The 12096-nt window shown below is 40.0% G+C and overlaps 1 long non-coding RNA gene across 1 annotated transcript in view; it reads left to right on the top strand.

Annotated features, from left to right (window-relative positions):
* LOC123521645 overlaps positions 1-8019 on the top strand; it is a 95056-nt gene extending 87037 nt beyond the window's left edge. The window contains exon 4 of the long non-coding RNA XR_006680034.1: positions 7977-8019. This is a non-coding gene — a long non-coding RNA (uncharacterized LOC123521645). The remainder of the gene's footprint in view (positions 1-7976) is intronic.
* Positions 8020-12096: the final 4077 nt, after the last annotated feature.

Raw genomic sequence — 12096 nt, 5'->3', positions numbered from 1 at the left:
GCAAGTGCCATTTTAACAACCAGTTCATTGAACTTAACAAAAAATAGGGTATCAGGTCTACCAGCGAGGTGCAAACTGATTGACTCTGACCACTGGTCAAAGTGGATGTCAGAGAGATGATAAAACTTAACCTTTATCATGGAGTAGCTGAGGCAAATGGAAGAAAGGATACAGAAAAAGAGCCAAACAGAACATTTCAAAAGGCAGCGCGACAAGACAAAGTCAAGTACGATAAAATGTACCAAGACCCTCGAGCAAGAGAACTGAAAAGAAGAACATGTTCAGCAGATCTTAAACCGAAAGGATTGAAGAAAAAATGTCAAGCCTCAAACTGCAACAGTGAGAGATTCCTGAATATGAGCACTCAATAAATATTCTCCTTCTCCTTTCCGGAAAATAAAGACCTGACCTATAGGTTCCACCAGATTCTAAGCTTCTTCCATCTAGTGCGTTGCCGGGTCCAGTGCTCTGTCCCCACCACTAGTACCCAGCACAATGCTTAGCTCACAGAAGGTGTGCATAAGTGTGTGTCGAATTAAAGGATCCTAGTTCACTTAGCAATTTTGCATAGCACTTCCCTATATACATTAGTACATGTAGGACGATTGAATAAAAGAGGAATACAAGAATGTGCTGGTAGAAAGGATTACAATTTTACAGATAAGGAAACAGATCTGGACCCTTAGCTGGTATGGCTGGTACAGGCCATAGAGTTTGAACTCTGAGAATGGGCTTTTTTGGTGGTGGTGGTGGTGGTAGTGGTGGTGGTGGTGGTGATGTTCGGTGCCATCAACTTTGTTCCAGCTCAAAGCGACCTTTTGCATAACAGAAGGAACCATTGCCCAGGCTTGTACCAGCCTCACAATTGTTGTTATGTTTGAGTCCGTTGTTGCAAATGTGCCAATCCTTATTATCAGGAGTTTTCCGCCTTTTCACTGCCTTTTTACTCTTTTTTGGCAGTTTTCATCAGTATTGACTTTCATTGTCAGTATCATTATAAATTCACTATTTCTCTTTGAGAATTGGAAACATGACATATAAACTTCCAAAGAGATTTGAATACACACATACATTAAAAACCCACAAACAGTAAATATGTATTCCAATGATGAAGAAGAAGACTTGATGGACGATGCCGAAGTACGACAGGGGTAAGTTAAAAATGACTGTCACCTGCATTACGGTATAGACAGGCACACGTTTATTCCAAGTACAATGTGCCAAAAATATATATCTGTGGTCAGCAAATGGATGTAAAGAAACAAGTTCTTCCAGGAAGACACTTGTCTTGTTAAGGTGCCCTAAAACAAAACAAAAACCATCCAACCAAAATAGTGGCTTCTGAAGCAATCTGCTGAGCCAGTAAATTGAAGGCAGCGAGGGTAGGTGATGGCAGCCCATTGTACGGACTCGAGAGAGATCATCTGAGCTTTTCTGGAAGGATACAGCAGGCTCACAGGGACTTGTTATGAAGATGTCTTAATAGCTTTGAAAGCTGCATTTATGAGAAAAAGGCCAGTGACATAGCACCAGGAAGGTTTGTCCATGATGACAGTGAACCTGACTCATTTTTGGAGAGGTGCAAGTGTTGTTCTCTGAGGATTTTAGTCGGGAAATCCTACCCCCTCCTCCCGCAGTCACTATCTTCTTTCAGACTATTTGGCTTCCCCAATTCAAAGGACCACAGTTTGAGTCCCTCCATGATGCCAGCCTGCCACTTGACATGGTGTAAGTCGGAAAAGCATAGATTGATTCTGGAAAGAGTGGTTACTGGGTGCTACCAGGTGTCGCTAACTCATAGTGGCCCTGTGAGTAACATCACAAATCACTGCCCCATCACGTGCCATCTTGCAGTCCACTGTTGCAGCCACTGTGCCAACCTGTCCTGTTGACTGTCCTCCACTTCTCTTTTGCCTTCACCCTCTACTTTACCAAGTATGGTGTCCTTCTCAATGGACTGGTCTCTCCTGATAGCGTGTCCTCGTGAGATGCAGTTAGTATGGGAAGTAGGTGAGATGACGTCTCATCCTCCTCACTTCCCAGGAGCATTCTGGATAGACTTCTTCCGAGACAGATATGTTTATTCTCCTGGCAGTCCACAGATCCTAGACAAGTTCAATCTTTTCTCCTTTTATCATGATGTTTAATGGTCCAAAGGTGAGGATTTTTGTTTTCTTTATATTGAGTTACAGTTCATACTGATGGCTGATCTACTTTGAATCATATTTTGAGAGGCTTCCAACCTCAGGTGCTCATCTTCCTGGAAAGAGTTAGACATGGAAACACAGACTTCAGAAAGGGACAGACCTAGAGAATATGTTGGGCAAAATAGCTTTATATTTTGTTATTTTTGTTTAAGAAGACTTTCTATGATGTTATAAGGTTTTTTTTTACTTACCCTCATAACTCCAATTATGGAGGGTTCTAGGTCATCTGGATTATCCTTGGGAATGGGGATAGCATTTCTATTCAGAAAATTAGTGAGTGTTGTCAATATAATCCTTTTCTTTTTTTCTTCATAGACATTATAATAACATTTCATTGTTGCCTAAATTTGTCTATTGACTTTTACAAAACAATTAGCATTTGGGTCCATATTTTCAAGTAAACGAAGCCTCTAGTTTCATCTAGAAAGCCTTCAGCTAATCTTTTAACCGTAACACATTTGAATATTTATCTCCTTCCTTCTATTTGCTATTTTTCTTTTTCAGCATTTCTTTCTTCTTCAAAACCCATCAAGTCCTGATATGTCTATTTCCCTTCTTGGTGGCCTACTGGTTATGTGTTGGACTGCTAGCTACAAGGTCAGCAGTTCAAAACTCCTAGCTGCTCCTCAGAAGAAAGAGGCTTTCTACTCCCATAAAGAGTTCCAGCCTTGGAAACCCGCAGGGGCAGTTCCACCCTGTCCTGCAGGGTCGCTGTGCGTTGGAATCCATTCAAAAGTAGTGAGTTTGGTTTTGGAGTTTGAGATCTACGAGTTGTTCCATACCAGCAATATCAGGGTCTAAATTCAGTGTTTTTGACATACAGAAAATTTTTCCATCAATTTACCTCATTTTATCATGTTATCCTGATCGAAGTGCTTATAGCATGTGCATAAAACTTAGCAATTGCGTCCAAATCCTCTGCATGCATTTTCTGATAACTTTTTTCTAGCAAGATGCAATGTTCTAATACACTGAAGAAAATTACAATTCTTCCAGAAATCACGTAATGTTACCTTATGCCCGTCTGTTGTAGCTATTGCCTGAGCAAATATAGTCAACAGGTGGTATATCTTGGAAATTCATAGTGGCACTCTGGGCTGATCGTTGTCTTACATTGGTACAGATTCAATCCAAATTATGACCCAGTTTTTAGATAGAAAAGGCTTTAGAATATACAAGTATAATTACACAGGCTGCGAGGGCTTGACAGCAGCACTATTTTCATGTCCAATTCTACTTGCTTGCTCTCTGATTCAACATGTAGTTTCTATCCACCAGTAAGATGAAAAAATAACCTTAGTTATGGTATAAGATGATGTCTCTCTTCTTTTATTCTTTCTTTAGTAAATCAGCTACTGAATAACTATTCAGTGAGCACCAAACAGATTCCAGACACGCTGTGTGGGAGTAGATGATTTTATGCCAACTAGCCACTCTAGGCTAGGAGTGGAATCAGCCCTGCCAATCAGGTCACAGTCTGATGTTATGTCCTTGGGAGTGTGACCTTCTCATAAGGAAGACCCTGGGAACCTCCTTCTCACTTTGCCACTTTGCCTTTCTGCCTGCTGCAGCTGGGTCACTGCCATGCACTGCCATGTATCTACTGACCTTGTATCCACATTACTCTGCACCTGCCTGTGATCTTTCTTCATTTTGTATAATTGCATGTGGCTGTGTGAGTCTGATGAAGGACTTATGGACTTGTAATTGACTTAGGGACTTGATTTGAACTTGGCTGGGATGTTTTATTGATATATAATTACTTCTTGATATAAAGCTCTTTCTTATGCATAAACGAGTGTCACTGGATTTGTTTTTCTAATTAATTCAGCCTAACATAATATGATAACATGTCTAACATGAGAGAAAGTATCACCATCTTTGTTTCTAAGGAACAGGTTGACTGTATGCTTTCCAAGACAAATTTGTTCTTCTGACAGTCCACAATATTGCCAATATTCCTCACCAGCATTGTAATTTAAATGCTTCAACTCTAATTGCCATCAAGTCCATTGCAACTCATAGAAACTCTGTAAGACAGAGTAGAACTGCACCTATGGGTTTCTGAGACGGTAAGTCTTTATGAGAGTAGACAGCCCATCTTTGTCCTGTGGAGTCCCTGGAGGTTTTGAACTGCTGACGTTGTGGTTAGCAGCCCAACGTGTAACACAGGGTTTCCACAATTCTTCTTAGGTTTTCCTTATTCATTGTCCAACTTTCACATGCTTGAGGTGATTGAAAATACCAAGACTTAAGTCAAGCACACCTTGTTCTTCAACACTTTAAAGAGGTCTTGTACAGTAGACTAAACTTGACCAATACAATGTGCCATTTGATTTTGCGACTCCTGCTTCCATGACAGTTGGTAGCGGATCCAAGCAAAATGACGACCCTGACAACTTCTATCATTTATCCATGTACCATGGTGTTGTCTATTGCTGTAGTTGTGAGGATTTTTTTGTTTTCTTTATAATCCATACTGAAGGCTATAGTCCCTGATCTCAATCAGCAAGTACTTCAAATGCTCCACACTTTCAACAAGCAAAGTTGTGTCACATGCATGTCTATCACCGATGACATAATCCTCCAATTCTGATGCCATACTCTTCTTCATATAGTTCTTCTCAGATCTTTTGCTTAGCATATAGATTGAATAGGTATGGTAAAACGTAAAACCCTGATAAATACCTTTCCCAATTTTAACCCACACATTATTCCCTTGTTCTCTTCAAAGGACTGGCTCTTGGTCCATGAGCACAATGAAGTGTTCTAGAATTCTGATTCCTCTTAGTTCTTGTGTTCGTATGGCTTGACTAGAGAAACAAAATCAGAGACACTCATATATATTTAAGAGAGAATTTTAGATCAAGAAGTAATTATACATCAATAAAACATCCCAGTCCAGTCCAGATCAAGTCCATAAGTTCGATTTTAGCCCATGAATTCCTCTTCAGACTCACATAGCACACGCAATGATGCCAAATGTAGGGAGCTCACAGGCCGGTGGATGGAAACTCCTGTGGGTCCAAAAGCAGTGGACGCATCTCCAGGGCTCTGGCTGCCATCAGTGTGGCTCCATTTGGTGTCAGAAGAAAGGTGAAGCTGAGGGAGAGTGTGTGTGGCCCACCTCCAGGAGAAAAAGAGGAAGTTCCCAGAACCCTCATGCGAAGGTCACACCCACTAGGAGGCACAGTCAGGCCAAGATCTGATTGACAGGCTAAACTCCACCCCTTCACTCTATCAAGTTGACATGAAGTTATGTAACTACCACAATTCTGTCCATAGTTTTTGGCTCACACATTAGAATGTCTTTGCATAGTCAATAAAACACAGGTGAACAACTTTCTGGTATTCCCTGCTCCCAGCTAAGATCCACCTAATGTCAACAGTAATATCTTTGATGCTATGTTCTCTTCTAAATTAGGCTTCAATTTCTGGCAACTCCCTATGAGGACTGCATTCATTTTTGAATGATCTTGCCCAAAATATTCTTTGCATGTGACATTAATAATATTGCTTGATAATTTCCACATTCTATTGCGTTGCCTTTCTTGGGAATGGGACAAATATGGATCTCTTTCAGTAGGTTAGGCAGGAGCTGTCTTCCAAATTTGGGGGTGCACTTGACTGTGTCCAGTGCTTCATCAGCTGTTGAAGCACTTCAGTTACTATGCTGTCACACCCGGAGCTTTGTTTTTCACTAATGCCTTCAGTGCAGGTTGGACTTAAAATCATTGAATCTTGATCATCTGCTCCCTCTTGAAATGGAAGGAAAGCACAGAGTAATTGTACAAAAAGAAACTGAACAACATTCCATCTTCTTTTGATGCTTCCTACATTTTTTGATATTTCACCCATAAAATCCTTCAATATTACAACTCAATCCTTGACTTTTTCTTTTGTCCTTTTAATTTGAGATATGCTGAGCATGTTCTTCCTTTTTCTTGGCTCTCTAACTCCATGTTTTTGCACAGTTCATTTTAATACTTTACTTTGCCTTCTGGAGCAGCCCTTCGAAATTTTCTGTCAGCTCTTTTACTTCATTTCTTTTTCTGTTTGCTTTAGCTACCCTATATTTAACGACAAAATTCAGAGTCTTCTGACAATTATACAAAGAAAACACAATGGATCACCACAGAATGTGGTCAAATACAGCGCTGAAAGAAGATGAACCCCTTAGACAGGAGGACACCACACAATAGAGTGCAAAAAGGACCTCAAGCAGATCAATAATCATGAATACGGCACAGGACTAAGCAGCACTGCCTCTTGTTGTACCTTGGGTCGCCACGAGTTAGAGCCAACTGACCCTCAACTAACACCAATGATAACATTGCAGATGTGCAATGATAACAATACAGCAGGCCCTCAGAATTACTCCTGGAGCACCATCTTACCCAGTTACTTTATGTAGAAATGAGAAATAAAATTAAGTAGATTAGATTTCTCCTTTCAATCTAGTTTCTCTCTGGATGGAAGGCATTTTTTCTAATATGGACCCAGTGATGTATTGGTGTCTATTTATTCAACAAAATTTTTTTTTTCTTCTTCAAGTTACTAGACATCTGATTGTCATTGTCCTATCCTTAAATTAAGCTCCCTGATCAAACTTGCCACTCGGTCCTATAACCAAGCACTCCACCTCCCCCCACACTCTATCACAGCTAAGTGGAAGAAGAAGGGCAGTACTCAACAGAGAAGTAATCATAATAATTCCAGTCTCAACATTTTCAGTGTAGACACAGACTTAGGCTATGTAATATGAGAAAGGGCACTACTGCCACACAGTAGTAAACTCAGGGCATGGCTTTTCCCTGAGTTGCACCTTCTGCAATTCTGGAAATCTTTGAGATACTCTTCACGCTTAAAGTCCCATTTTTATCAGAACTACTTTCAACTGCTTTCCATGCTGTATAGCCAAGCATGGCTTTCTCCAGACACACCACGGTGCAAACCACGGTGCTGAGCTGGAAATATGTGGAAAACAAAGACATGCTTCTGACTCCTGTATTAGAGCAGAGGGCCTGGAGATCGAGTGTGATAGATTCTACAAAGAGCAACGGTTGAGTCAGCGAAGTCTGGGGGCCAGACTTGAATGCCTGATGCAATCCTTGAGCTCGCAAGATCTATGTGGCAGCATCAAAAAGTTCTGGGAAAAATAAAATTGAAAGCTAGTGAAATTTTTCCACAAACTTTTGAAGCACCCCATCCATACATATAAAAGATTATTAATCAGCTCACTTTAAAATTTAAATTTTGAAAGGAACTTTTTATATTACCTCCAAAGTCATTAATACACATATATTAAAGACAGCATAGTGTCATACATTTGACAAAGTACTATTGTATGCAGAAATGAAAAAGAAAAAAATTGTAAAGTATCAGAGAGGAATTAAAAGTTAATTAGAAGTAAATGGAGATTTTCTGCTTGACATAATGTTGTAAAATATAGAAAATAAGAACTCACCTGACATGGTCTTATATCTCACCTGGAGAAATACTGATATAATCTAATTTCCGCATATTGTGGCTAATTGAGCACAGAGAAAAGACAGCTTATCCAAGTCACCCAACCCCTCAAATGTTTGATGTGAATGTTATTTTAACAGCTGAGATGCAAACAAAGAAAGTAAGACAGAGTTGGCTACTAATGTGTAGATGCCATCAATAGAGGAAGGCCGGTGGAAAATGATCTTTGAGAATGACTTTGTTACCTTGATAACTAAGGTGTGCCTGACTGAACCCATGGTATGTTCCATTGCCTCATAGGTATGTGAAAGTTGAACATTGAATAAGGAAGACAGAAGAAGACAATGCATTTGGGTTGTGGTGCTGGTGAAGAATATTAAAAGTAACATGGACTGCTAAAAGGCCAACCTAATCTGTCGTGGAAGAAGTACAGCCATAGTCTTCCTTGGTGGCGAGGATGGCAAGACTTCGTCTTACATGCTTTGGACATATTGTCAGGAGACACCAGTCCCTGGAGAAGGACACTGGGTTTGGTAAAACCAAAAAGAGGAAGGCGCTCAATGAGCTGGCTTGACATAGTGGCTGCCACAATGCGCTGAGGCCCAGAAGAACGATTGTGAGGGTGGCCCTGGCAGGTGTTTCGTTCCGTTGTGCATAAGGTCGCTATAGGTTGGAACCAACTCGATGGCACCTGGCAACAGCAACAGCAATCAGATGCTGTCCAATAACAGCCTAGTGGTGCTGGCAGGTGAGCATCAGACAGCTACCTGGAAGGTCTGCCTCCGGGGTACACCAGGCGCGCGCCTCAGGAGAAAGACAAGGCTCCGTGTTCCCTTTAAGGTTTACAGTTTCAGAAACCATATTATGGGGGTGTTAGGGGTCAAATTTGCCTTGCTGGCAATGTGTTGGGTTGAATTTATGATGAAAGAAATGTTCTAAATCCGCACTCTACAACACATGGTAGCCACACTAGCCATATGGCACAACTGAGCACTTGAAATTGTGATTAGTGCAACTGAGGAATTAAAAGTTTCTAATTCAAATAGAGTTTTAATTACTTTCAATATAAATAGGCTAGTGGCTATCTTTACAGTATGGTCACCAATGCCTATATTTGGCAGCACCGATGATGTCTACTCATCTGAAGTTATGTGTTCTCTCAGTTGTTTTGAAACCTTTACTGTATTCTTATGATTTGACTTCTAAATATATTTTATCTCTTTCTTCATGTTAATCTTCAAAGCTGTTTCTGAGAGCAATACAAACATACTGCAAACCAAACAATTTTTTAAAGATAGAACCACAAAACAAAACAATGTATTTTTAAACTCCTGACAAAGCTTTTCAGGCTAAGCTGCATTGCAGAAGAGTGAAAAATAATTAGTCAGATCACGTGGTTTTAATCCCATGTCTGGGTGTTCCAAGCAAACTCATCTCCTGCCATTTGAAGAAAGTTGCCAACATTTGCCCTCCTGTCCTTTGAGGAAGTGTGCCAAATATGCTTTTGTTTCATTCTGTTTAGACAGTTGTGCTAATGCCCTTTTCTGATGTTATCCCTGAACACACAATTAACAGGTTTCTACTGAGATCCCAGCTGCTTGGAGAACTCTGTCCATCATTTGACTATTGCCTCAACCTGGCTTACTCACGTTACTTGGCCATTTGATTCTGTAGTAACTCTAAGCTCTCCTTCTCAAACAACAAAGCTTTATGGAATTTCTGTCCAAATTTTTTTTTAAATTTTTTTTCTTTTGGGGGAAAGTTTACCTCTTCTGTTCTTAATCTCAGCCAAACCAGCCATGCTGCTCTTAATAGGCAATGAAAGTTTTATGGGCTTTTGACCATTTTGCTTCTCTCAGGGCATTTTGATGCTAAAGATATCAAAGATATATTCCATTTCCTTCAGCCAACGGCTTGTCCTTGCTGGCTGCTTGATTAAATGAGCGTACATCATTGGGAAAGAGCCCTGAGATTTGCTGGCATGATAAGATGGACTGTATATTGGGGCTGTTATTTCAGATTCCAGCTATCATCCTCTCAAATTCTGTAGTAAGAATGGTTCCTTTGGGCTTGGGACCATGGTCTGTCCAGCACAGGGCCCTTATTTCAGGGTCAAATGAACAATAAAAGCCCAAATCAAACCCACTGTTATCGAGTTGATTCTGACCCACAGTGACCAAATAGGAGAGAACAGAATTTCCCCACAGGGTTTGAGACTGTAATCTTTTTCCAGCAGCAGACAGGCTCATCTTTGTTCTGTGAAGAGCCTGGTGGCTTTGAACCACCGGCCTTTCCGTCAGCTGCTGTGTGCTCTAACCACTCTGTCCACAGGGTTTGTAAATGAAAAACATAGCTGAGCTTGATGAGAATTTTTGAGAGAGTAAACTGTGGGCTCTCCAATCCTATTTTAAAGGGTCTTAACTTTTTCATGTAGTTTGTAATTTTAGAAAGTATTAAATACAGGAATGTGTAATGAAGATTCTAATGCATGTACTTGTAATCTAACAATTCTGATTTTAGGCCCCAGTCCTAGATAACTATATTTGTGTCCAAGAGGCAGGTAAAAAGAGGATGACTGCAGGACTGTCGGGTTTGCAAGAGTTAAAGCAGTCTAATTGTTTGTAGGAAGACTGGTTAAGTGAATTACAAGACACATCTACAATGGGCCACTTATTTCAATTTTGTACAGATTTATTTATGAGTGAAGATACTGGAAGATATTCAAGATGAGTTTTTAAAAAGATAAGGGTGAAAATTATATTTAGTTTACCTCTATGTTCATAAAAGACTCATTTGCACCAAGAAAATCCCAGATACAAATGTGCTTGTGTCTGCAAAGAAAAATGTGCAAGTATGCTTATCTAAAAAATCCATTAAAAAAAACAATGCTTATTTGGAGGAGCTAAAACTTGTTTCCCTTTGCTTTATCTGTAGTGTTTCTTTTAAAATCAAAAACATGTTTTAATTTCTACAAGGAAACATTGCTTCATTAAAAAGAACAGAAGACAATGTAAATGATCTGTTCACCTCCTACCTAGAAAAAAATTTTAAAGCACTTTAGGGTTTAAACTCTTCCAGGGTACTTTGTACCTAATTGGCATAGGCTACATTTCTATCCTATCTTTTTGTTTTGTTTTTAAAACTTTATTGGCAATAAAATCTACCCATTTTAAGTGAATGGAGTTCTGACATTATAGACAAACATAGACAATATGATTCTGTAATGGCTTCTTGGAACGGCTCTGGGCCGTACAATGTGGTCTGCTTTCCTGGCAATAATGTCCGTGCGCGGCGTAGCATCCCAAATTGAGCCATTCCTGGAATTGCTGGTGAAAATACCATACTTTATTGCCAGTTCCACAGCAATGGATGCTTAGGATGTTTCAGAGTTTGAGCTGTTATAAATTATGCTGAGATAAAGGAACTTTTTTTTTTTGGCAGCCAAGCCACTGCACACACTCTTAATGATAGTATTTCCTTAATCACAGTAATGCCTAGAAGTGGAACATTTGGGTAGAAAGCTATAAGTGATATATGATGATAAGTTGAAAAATAGCATTGCTGCTACAGTTCTAGAGGATACATGCCTGGGTTTCTCTCAAACCAAACGTGTCTTTGTGATCAGTGCATGGCTGCAGACAAGCTCTCTCCGTAGTACACTTGTCTTCGTCTCATTAGGGTGCACACAAAAATGAATACATAAATAAAAGAGCGGTTGCCCAAAACATTGTACAAAAGTCACATGGTTCAAAGAACAGATCTTTTCATCAGGTTTTAAAGCAAGATCAAAGCTAATGAAGATGATTTTATGGAATGAATTATAAGTGAGGACAAGGCTTGGGTTTACCAAAGCAATGGCTTGAAGTGGGATGTGTTAGGTCAGTTAAGTTCAAGGCAGATAGGCCAGCTCAGAAGGTTATGGTGACTGCTGAAGATTTGAAAGAGAAAATCTTGATACGCCTCCCCCCCAAAGAACCCAAGATAATCAGGGGGGCTTATTAGGAAGAAACATTAAGAAAACGAAAAATTGCATCCATGAGGAAATGATAGGATAGTTTCACAGAGGAATCTGTTATTCCATCACAACATTCTACCTGCTCGTTTGTCAAAAGAAGCAGGGTCTGTCCTATGAGAATTTCATTGGGGAAACCCTACTCCATCCACCCTAGAGCGCTCATCTTGCCCCTTCAACCTTCTTTTTGTTGCCCCAAACCAAAGAACATTTCAAAGGAACACAAGTTGAGTTCCCTGTTGCTGCCCAAATTGCCATTTTGAAGTTGGATAACTCAAACGGTGGAGAATTATTTGGGGAAGGGTCAGAGATGGAAACACTGCCTTCGGAGGGATGTAGACCCCGATGGAGGATTCATCAAGAAAGAGTGTCTTCACATTTTGGTACTTTTATTTAATACAAGATTCT

The sequence above is a fragment of the Echinops telfairi genome, unplaced genomic scaffold, assembly GCF_000313985.2.
Source record: "Echinops telfairi isolate 266 unplaced genomic scaffold, ASM31398v2 ScPeMD7_31;HRSCAF=116, whole genome shotgun sequence".
NCBI lineage: Eukaryota > Metazoa > Chordata > Mammalia > Afrosoricida > Tenrecidae > Echinops > Echinops telfairi.
The sequence above is the reverse complement of the archived record's forward strand: the minus strand, read 5'-3'. Positions and strand labels throughout refer to the sequence as shown.